Genomic DNA, 7,226 nt, shown 5'->3' on the forward strand with positions numbered 1-7,226 from the left:
ACAAGCACTTGGTGTTGGAGCTTTGCAGACTACTCTCAAAGAATGGCAAATAATACAGTTTGGTTGGAACACAATGGAACATGAGAAGGGGTCATATGGAAGAGGGGACACTGCTGGAAGAAAGCATGAAGGCCAGTGGGCGGAGCACACAGGCACACAGATGCTGGCTGGCTGTCTACCTGCAAGGACTGCATGGGAGTGGAGTCATCTGCCTGCTTTTCACCAGGTGTGGTCGGTTTGAATGCCCCAGCCTGGCTGCTCATCCTGGTGGTAAAGGTCCTGCCTCTGGAATCCCACTTGGATGACTTCTTTCACCTAACAATTCTAGAACCCAGTGGCAGACTCTCCCACCTAAAAAGACCATCGGCACCCACAGCTGCAATGAAGACACTAAGCACCTGTTCCAGTCGTTGACTGCTGTGAGATAAACCATCAAACATTGGTGGTGTAAAACAGCAACCACTTTCTTGTGGGTCAGGAATTGGAAAGAACATAAAGGGAATGCTTTTTCCTGCTCTACAATATTTGGGTCCTCAACTGGAAGACACTATAACTAGAGTGACTTGAGAGATGGGAGCAGGAGTCATATGAGTCTCCTTTATTCACATAACCAGGATTTGCCATATGTTGTTGAGAGGTCAGCTGAGGTTATCTACATGAAGCCACTCCACCTAGCAGCCTGTGCTTCCTCACTGTAGCTTCCTAGAGTATCGACCCAATAGAACATGACAGACTACAGTATTGCCTTTGGCCTCTAATGTCAAATAGAATGACTTGTACTATAATCACAAGCCCCTCCAGATTCCAGGGACGGAAGCTGGACTCCTCTATTGAAATTTGTATATGGCAAAGTCATATTGAAGGATGGGCATGTGGGTTAGGAGAATTACTGTGGCCATCTTTGGAAAATATAATCTTTCATAGAGCCTCATATTCAGAATTTGGAACAGCTGAGTCCAGCCGGCTTGCTGTAGAGCTTGCAGTAAATGTCTGCTCAGCAAATGCACTCATCTTAACCCCACTTTTAATTACTAAAAGTCATTTCAACACAGAATCCTTTTCCTCTGTGAGTCTTAAGGGACAAGGATCCCTCAAGCCTTTTTTCAAATGCAGAGATTCAAAGTTATTTGTACAAGATGTGACCTCAAAATGAGTTCTTTCCAAGTCCCTCCTCAGGACTTCACACTAGTTTCTCCCTCTGCTTTGAACACTCTTCCCTCCATCTTTGCAAGGCTGGGTTTCTCTCCACTAAGGGCTCCATTCAGACATCAACCTTTTGCAGAGGCCTTCCCAGATTCTGCTTGCAGCATGCTTTCTGCTATCGTCCATCCCAAACATTCCCACTATCTGAAATTATCTTGCATATGTGTTTATTTCCTGTGTCTTCTCCCCACCTCACTTTCTCTGCATCACAAGAATCATTAAAGTATAGATGTTGTTTCTGATGTCTGGCACACAGCAGGTATCCAGAAAGGCATCCACTGAACAGTCCTTGAATGAATAAGAGGAAAAAAGTGGTGTCTCCAGAAATTCGTCTGTTTCTCACAGGATTCTAGGTAGGGAGAAAAAAAAGAATTTTACATCTATCTCAATGACATGTCCAATTCCCTTCTTTATTCTCTTGGATGCCTGAACTCCTTTCTCTCCCAAATTTTCTCCTAATATATACATATCTATATACAAAAATTTTCTCCCAATATTATATATTTTATGTGACATAAGATATACATTTTATCTTATATATATATATATAACACATAAGATAGATTATATATGTGACATGTTGATTCCCTTATTTTTACCATATATACGGAAATGCTGCACTCATCTTTGGTTTCATAAAACCAGGTTTCACATTATAATTTAACCTTCCTTTGTCAAGTACAGTAATTAACAAATGTACATGGCCGAATTGTTTGATAGATATTGCTTGTATACAGATGTGTCATTTTCATATATGCACATAATGAGTTATGAGAAATAGACCTATAAATTTGAGAAATCCAAGAAAAAACTTTATGCATATTTCTAATCCAAATTTAAGTCCCTTTTCATTCAATTGATCAAAGTTACCTTTAAAAAAAAATGTAGGCCTGAATAAAGCAGCTTAGTTGAATGAATGAAAATTTAATTGTTGAAACTTAAACAAAAACAAATTTATACCAAAGAACCCTATTGAACACTACATACCTTAAAATAAAGGGAATACAGATTATTTTAGATGACTAAATTGGAAGATGTCATTTAAAATTAATAACTAAGCATTCTGAATGAATGGGACAAGGAACAAAGAATGCTTTATAATAGCATATAATTTTTAAGGCCAAGGCACATTTGAACCCTGAGATAATTTTTTTTTTGGTGGTCATAATCATTTAGTTACTCAGATTGTTTTTGATGCCCCCCAAATGAAGTAGAAATGTTAGTTTACCAGCTCTTCATAACAGTATCTTACAGAAACATTGCCCTCTTCACAGTGTTGCGTAAAGTCATTGTTTAAAGCATGAATGTTCCTTCTGGGGTTCTTGTTCAAGCTGAGTTTATTTTGGTTCCCTTTGCTTCCTTCCAATTAGAAGTACTGCAAACTTTACAGAAGCTTCCTTTCCTTCCATGGCACTACCTAGTTATCAGAAGTATAAAAATCTTAAAGAGACACCTTTCATTTAACAGTGAGAGTTGAAGTAAATGGCATTAGGTGGCCCTATATTTTTTAAAGCTTATATAATTGTTCAGCATCACTTTTATACATACACATATCTAAACATGTCTGTGGTTTACACTTTCACTTGTATATGCTGGGCTGGATTAAGCTTTGTTGTAATTGTGACCAACATCAGGCCACATGAGCACTGTCTTATCACATTAGATTATATATATATATATATATATATAAAATCTAAAACACAGAAAAGTACTGTACATGATTGTGCAAAAATCTAGAAAGTATATAGTACTGACAGGGTGGTACACACAGTAACATGGGAGGCTGAGGCAAGAAGATGACAACTTTGACACCAGCCTGGGTAATTTAGAAAAACTCTTTCTCAAAATAAAAAATAAAAAGGGGTTGGGATGAAATATAGGGGTACAGTGCCCCTGTTCCATCCCTAGCACACAAAAAAAAGAAAAAGGAAGAAAAATATAAGTACTTCTTTAATTACCTCTCCATTGAATTTCAAATCAATTAATATATTTCACTGTAAATTCCCTCATGAGATTTTTTTATCAAAAATGCAGTTACAAAAACATAATGAAAATATATATTAAATCATAACATTGTTATTTTATTAATAACATGTTTTATTATATATATACACTTATTGTTATACATAACATATATACTGTAATATTTATGCAAAATACAAGCTTATTTTATAATATTTATATAAGGGATGGCTATTTATAATATATTTATGTTAACTGTAAATGACTTATAACATTTGAAGTTATATTTGCATGAATAAAAATGTTATATATATATATATATAAAAAACATAAAGACATTTTAAAAATACAAGAGTGCCTTTAAAATGTTTCATCTTTGAAGTATTTGAGTTTTCCTAAAAGTTTCACACTTTGGTAGAAAGAAAACCAAATGTATTTCTCAGTGATACAAAAGTGTATATCAGGGCTGGGGATGTGGCTCAAGCTGTAGGGCGCTCGCCTGGTGTGCGTGCGGCCCAGGTTCGATCCTCAGCACCACATACAAACAAAGATGTTGTGTCCGCCGAAAAAAAAATTAAAATTCTCTCTCTCTCTCTCTAAAAAATAAATAAATATAAAAAAGTGTATATCAAGAAAAATGTAAATACCAAAGGCACTAAAAATAGCTCAGTGGAATTGGATAAAGCCCATCCAGCTGAAAACCTCAAACATGAATGAAATCCAAAGTCCAAGAGACAGAGCATAATTCTATCCTCATGAACTTCACTCACCTGTTCTTGTTCTCTGAAGAGAGGATTCAGCAAGGCATGGCGGCCTCTTTGAGGTAGGTGGACGTGTACTTGTGCCGTGTCACCTGCAAGTCTTATAGTTGATCATAGGAAAGAAAAAGGAGCTGTTCTCTGAATACTCACCTTGAGGCCTGTCATCCCCATACTTTTCCCTCCCTGGTGCATACACACACATACACACACACACACACTCAGAGGCATGCATGCACACCACTGTCCGCTAAGGACTGAGCAGCATTCATTAGCCACCTGCAGGTGCACTGACTTAGGCACATGAGGCTTTACCTAGCATTTTTCACAGAAGTAAAATTATACTCACCCCCACACCCAAAAGGAGGTCTGCTAGGAATCTTTTAAAAACCGGGTGCTTAATTTATATGAGACGGTGTCTAGACATTTATTTTCTGGAAATATTTAACTTGGATAAGACACGTGGCCCCCAAGATGAATGCAGGATTGAAATATTTCACTTGAAAATTTGTGCAAGGAAACGTCTGGTTGAGTGCAATGAGGTTAAACATCAAAATATTTTCCTAGGACAGAAAGGTCATCCTGTTAGCTATGTGCTGGAAGGACCTTTCATCTGAATACTCCTAGTTTCCTGAGCCATCAGTGCTTTTGTTATGCCTACATTTCTGTAGTTAAACCTGCATTTTCATGAACCTGTTTGGGGAGGTACTGCAGCTGACATGGCTATTGGAGGAGAAATACCAGAAATAGAAATTCTAGAGATCATTTACAATGGAGGTTTTATTAGACTTTGAAATTGAAAATTTTGTTTCAATATCCTAAAGCAGAAGGGACAACAAATTTTTCTGTAAAGAGTCAAACAGTAAGTATTTTAGGCTTTGCCATACGTTCAGTAAGTCATAACTACTCAACTCTGCCACTGCATGCTTCCACGCAACCAAGAACAGTACATACAGTAGGTGTGGCTTGCTCTAATAAACTGTGTTCACAAAAACAGGCACTTGCCAAACCCAGACTTAGACTAGTAGTTTCTGAATTGCTTCAACTGTGACCCAGAATAAACATATGTGTGCACCTCTGTGCCTATATACGTCTATATATGTGCATTCACAAAAAAATACCTACCTTTCTAATGAACATACACTCCAATAGCTTCTATTCTTCCAATTTGATTCTAAATCACTTTTTTTAAATGCTGACAGCCACCATCTAAATTGATTTCAAGACCCACTAATAGGTCCTAACCCCTGGTACATAGAACACTGGTAGGCTAACTCTCTGCTTATACATAAAGTGAATAGCATGCAAGTAGCTAGAAGCAGACAAAGAATCACTGTCCCTCTGCTAATGAATAGAAATGCTTGCCCTTAGTCTAAAGGCCCTGCTGCCTGCTCGGGTTTTCACATCTTTGGAATCTGATAAAGTTGTGACCCAATAACCACAAGAACATGCATTGCTGAAAGTAATGGGTATAAAAGGTCTGGGTAAAGGGCAGAGGACAGGAAGCTGGATGCTTATCTTTTTCAAAGGGAATGGGGCAAACAGAATCTTTTCTCTTTAAAATGAGCCTAGCAGAATTGACAACTATATATATATATATATATATATATATATATATATATATATATATATATACACATACATACATATATATATATATTTTTTTTTAATGGCGCTCCAGTGGGCAAGACAACAACAAGGAAGAAATTTTCTGAGACAATGGATTGCCCGCTGTTGGAAGAATCAAATGCCTGTCATATAGTCCTGCTGGGGCCACTCTAATTGGTGGCCTCATAGAGGGCTCCTTGCTGGGCCCAGGCTTCCTAATCTACAAGTTTCTGCTCCTCTTGAGCCTCCGATGCCTTAGACATCAAATAAGTGAGACATCAAATAATTCTCCCTCAAAGAATTGTGGTGATGAGGAAAAAGACAATTATTATGATTTGGATATCAGGTGCCCCCAAAAGTTCACTCATGAGACAGTACAAGAAGGTTCAGAGATGAAATGATCCGACAAGAGCTGGAATCCAGTTAGCAGCTTAGTCTACAGAAAGGGCTTACCTGTAGGCAGGGTATGGAAGGAGGAGGTCACTGGGGGTGTGCCTTGGGGTATATATGTTGTCCCCAGAGAGCAGAGCTCTTTCTCTGCTTCCTGTTGGCCACGTCTCGTCCTGAGCTGCTTTCCTCCTCCATGCCCTTTCGCCATGATGTTCTGCCTCCCTTTGGGCCCAGAGCTGTGGAATCAGCTGTTTATGGACTGAGACCTCTGAAACCATGAGCCTCAAACAAACTTTTTCTCTTTTAAAATTGTTCTTGTGAGGTCTTTTGGTCACAGCAGCATAAAAGCTAGAACACTAGTGCACTAAAGCATTTAACGTGGGCCCAGCACAAAACAGCACTTGGGATATAAACCTTCCTAGTAGATTTATGATATTTAATGTGCAATGCTTGCCACTATTCCCCCTACCTTAATCTTTTGAAAAGTTTCAAATGGAGAAATTTCAACAGAAAAGCTGAAAGAATAATCCAATCATTTTTCCTAAACTTCAATTTTTCTAATGGTTAGTATTTTGCCCTATTTGTACACATTTTCTTTTTCTTTATATGTATATGTCTGCATATGTGTACACAGACATGTTTTGTGAACCATTTAAGAGTGTTTTGCCAACATCGAAACATTTCATTCCTAAACAATTCAACATGCATCTCTTATTTCTTTCAAAAAAAATATGTTCTTTCCACAGGATATAATTTTTTAGACCCAGGAAATTTAGATTTATAGAAGGCTATCTAATGTTGTTCCATGTTCAAAGTACCCCAATAATGCACAGAATCCAAATAAGTGTCATGCAGCACATTTGATGGGCAGTGCTTTTGGGTTTCATCTGATGCAGAATATCTCTTACACCTTTAATTTCTTTCATAACATTGTTATTTATGAAGAGTCCAGTGCGATTGTCTTGATATACTTGGGATAGAACAAATAGTAAATATATTTTTTTATGCAAACTGTAATTCCCACTGTAAAATGTGAGAAGCACAAATATGAATAAGGTAAGCATGAAGTCTGTGATTTTAATGCCATGAAAGCCAGATTAAGGTTCTCCAGAAATATATAATCAATAGAGAGTGTGTAAATGTGTGTGTGTGTGTGTGTGTGTGTAGAAAGGGAGAGAGAGAGGAGAAAGAGTTCATTTATTTTATTCTGCACTAAAAGGACCCAGCAGCAAGCACACATGGTACCCAAATCTTGATTTCTAAATACCATTATCCACCCCAAAGAACCAGTGTTCCATGGAGAAA

The 7,226-nt window shown here is 37.6% G+C and overlaps 1 long non-coding RNA gene across 1 annotated transcript; it reads right to left on the bottom strand.

The window, feature by feature from the left end:
- Positions 1–583: 583 nt before the first annotated feature.
- LOC124096965 (uncharacterized) lies at positions 584–4,269 on the bottom strand. The gene is made up of 3 exons (XR_006853060.2): positions 3,936–4,269; positions 2,432–2,620; positions 584–1,552 (listed from the first exon to the last, which is right to left on the bottom strand). It is a non-coding gene; the product is annotated as an uncharacterized LOC124096965 (long non-coding RNA).
- Between the last annotated feature and the right edge of the window lie 2,957 nt (positions 4,270–7,226).

This window comes from Marmota monax, unplaced genomic scaffold (genome assembly GCF_021218885.2).
Source record: "Marmota monax isolate L192 unplaced genomic scaffold, Marmota_monax_Labrador192_F-V1.1 WCK01_AAM20220418_F8-fsc00023, whole genome shotgun sequence".
Classification (NCBI taxonomy): domain Eukaryota; kingdom Metazoa; phylum Chordata; class Mammalia; order Rodentia; family Sciuridae; genus Marmota; species Marmota monax.